This window comes from Meleagris gallopavo, chromosome 7 (genome assembly GCF_000146605.3).
Source record: "Meleagris gallopavo isolate NT-WF06-2002-E0010 breed Aviagen turkey brand Nicholas breeding stock chromosome 7, Turkey_5.1, whole genome shotgun sequence".
Lineage (NCBI taxonomy): Eukaryota > Metazoa > Chordata > Aves > Galliformes > Phasianidae > Meleagris > Meleagris gallopavo.
In genome coordinates, this window is record NC_015017.2 from 21,244,407 (window position 1) to 21,248,017 (window position 3,611).

Genomic DNA, 3,611 nt, shown 5'->3' on the forward strand with positions numbered 1-3,611 from the left:
AAGTAAATAATATATATATATATATATATATATATATATATATGATAGACCCCCCTCACAAGAGGATTTGTTATGTTACATTTAATATCCCCTCAACATCACCTTTATTTCGCAATTTTCCTACTGCAGCTAGCATCTCAGTGGAATGAAAAGACCCCTTCCTAAGTCTTGCAAATTCAAAAATGATTTTCCATTCCACCCACAATCCAAAGTACTGCCACAGCCACAGATCTAAGCTAAAATCCTGGACTACCTCACCGAAGAATTTCTAGAGCTTAGAAGCTTTTGGAGACAAAAGCTGGATTTGCCAAAGACTATCAACTTGCTCCAACTATTTGAGTGTTCCACAGGTGATATACACATACAATACATGATAAAATGCTGTTGGTGTTCTTTCCTATTTTTTATTTTTTTCCCTCAACCCTCCCAAACAATTGTGTGAGCTAGTTATCAGAATAAAAGCGAGACTCAGAACTAGGTCATAGAAAAAGCAGGTCTGTATGGGAACTATTGAATCACAGCCTGAAACTCTGATTGATCACCTGAGGCAAGCACTGAATCAGGGAGCACAAGTGAAGGTAATTCACCTGTGTGACCAGAAGGGGTGGAACCTGGCTGCACCTCCCTTAGACCCCATTTAAGGCTGACTGCCACCATGGAAGGATCTCTTCCTGGAGATTGCTCCCTTTGAAGTTTTCCTGTGAGCCCAGGACATGGGTGGGCATTTTCATTTATTCTTTATTATCCCTTTCCACCATGATAATCTTTCTAGCCAAACAATCTGTAGATACCAGCCTAACCACTCTCTATGCTTGTAGATTATATACAAGTCAAACTTAAAAAATAATTAAAAAAATAAAAGCAAAGTGCTCATTCCTGGTAACCAACATCTGCAGAAACCGGAGAACGAACATCTGGCTTTATCAAATTGTAAGTCAGAATTGGACCCCAGCTTTTTTGCCATTATTAATGAGCTAGCTCTGGCAGAAGCAGTGCAACAAAGGACTTGAGGACTTTCTTTCCATTACTGTGTATCAGGAGCTTGCAACCTTTTCCATGGGCTTCAAAGAAAAACTTTGCCTGGGTCAATATCCACACAGAAGTCCAAGTAGTTTCACATCTCATTTACCTCTACTTGTAGTTAGTTTCTTGCTGCAATTTATAGTAAAACATCCACTGCCCAAGGTCAAATAAATTCATAAGTCCTAGTTTCAGCTGAGATAGAGTTAATTTTCTTCAGGGCAGCTAGCATAGCCCCGCGTTTTTGATTTAGGATAAGAATACTATTGTCAACACACTGATGCTCTAGTTGTTGATGAGCAGTGCTTACATCAAGCCAAGGACTTCTCTGCCTTTCTTGCTGTCCTGACAGCGATGTGGACAAGAAGTGCACAGAGGAGGGGACACAGCCAAGACAGTGGTCCAAACTGGTCAAAGGGATATCCAATACCATATGGCATCATGCTCAACCATAGAGATTTGGGAGAAAATTAATTTTAAGTTATTACAATGTTTTTTATTATAAAGTGAACATACCTGATCTAACTAGCTACGAAACTATGTTCAAAACTGGAGTGTTACATATTAACTATTACTTACTCAGCTAACATTAACTATTACTTACTCAGCTAACATTAACTATTACTTACTCAGCTAACATTAACTATTACTTACTCAGCTTCCTGCAGAAGCTGGCAGCCCGAGGCTTGGATGGGTACACTCTTAGCTGGGTAAGGAGCTGGCTGGAGGACCAGCTCAGAGAGTGGTGATGAATGGAGTTAAATCCAGCTGGCGACCGGTCACGAGTGGTGTTCCCCAGGGGTCAGTGCTGGGGCCTGTCCTCTTCAATATCTTTATTGATGACCTGGATGAGGGCATCGAGTGCACCCTCAGTAAATTTGCAGATGACACCAAATTGGCTGGAAGTGTGGATCTGCCTGGGGGTAGCGAGGCCATACAGAGGGATCTGGACAGGCTGGAGAGCTGGGCTGAAGCCAACAGGATGAGGTTTAACAAGACCAAATGCCGGGTCCTGCACTTCGGCCACAACAACCCCAGGCGATACTACAGGCTTGGGGCGGTGTGGCTGGAGGACTGCGTAGAGGAAATGGCCCTGGGGGTATTGATTGATGCTCAGCTGAACATGAGCCGACAGTGTGCCCAGGTGGCCAAGAAGGCCAATGGCATCCTGGCTTGCATCAGAAACAGTGTTGCCAGCAGGAGCAGAGAGGCGATTGTTCCCCTGTACTCAGCACTAATGAGGCCGCACCTTGAGTACTGTGTCCAGTTTTGGGCCCCTCACTGCAAGAAAGACATTGAGGCCCTGGAACGTGTTCAAAGGAGGGCAACAAAGCTGGTGAGGGGTCTGGAACACAGGCCATATGAGGAGAGGCTGAAGGAGCTGGGAATGTTCAGCCTGGAGAAGAGGAGGCTCACTCATTGCTCTCTATAACTTCCTGAAGGGAGGTTGTAGTGAGCTGGGGGTCGGTCTCTTCTCTCGTGTCATTAGTGATAGGACCAGAGGAAATGGTTTCAAGCTACGGCAGGGGAGATTCAAGCTGGACATTAGGAAGTATTACTTTTCAGAAAAGGTGGTCAGGCACTGGAATGGACTGCCCAGGGAAGTGGTGGAGTTGCCGACCCTGGGGGTGTTCAAGGAAAGACTGGATGTTGTGTTGAGGGACATAGTTTAGTGGGAGCTATTGGTAATAGGTGAACGGTTGGACTGGATGATCTTTTAGGTCTTTTCCAATCTTGGTGATTCTATGATTCTATGATAACATCAATGGCCTTAGCAACATGCTTTACACATAACTGTCTTTTCAAACCTAGAAGTTAGATCCGAGTTATCTATAAATCAACGTGTACTGAAATCTATAAAATCCACATTAAATTAAACCAACAGGTAAAATCATTCACAGAACAAATGCCACTCATGAGGCATTATAGTCAGAAAAGATATACATACAGCAAACAGACAAAAATCAATGCTTGTTACTTCCTTCAGCTCCAGTTACAGAATCAAAAAAGATACAAATCTACATCTTTAACTGGTAGATGTACCAATAATCATTTACACAAGGTCACAGAGATCACTCTGCTTTTGAATCACACCAGGAATTATCAGGTATTTCTCTACCTGTTTCCCTACCATGGTGAAGAGAGCCAATAATTTAGAGCTATGCTGATGCTTTTACTGGTGTATGAGCAGTCCTAATTTTCCCTCATCCTCTCTTATTCATTATCCCAACAGTAAGAAAATCTGCCAGGCTTTGTAAAATCTAGGTTCATTTTTGTCTTGTTACATTTCACATGCCTGTAAATTGTTTGTTAGCCATGAAACTACAAAAAACTTGTCAACGGTTTACGGGCTGGTTCGGCCCGGTTCCGTGACTAGAAGGGCGGAGGGATCCGCGGATCCGCGCCCCCGGAAAAAGAAAGAAAATAAGGGACCCCGAAATAATTGAAAACAGTGGCAACAATCTGAGGTAAAACAAAGTAATTTACTAAATACGGTATCAACAGAATTTTATAAGGAGAGAGAATGTGAAATTGATGGTGGATCGGCCTTACCACAACGCTGAGATGAGAAGCGTAGGCAGAGAAGCGCG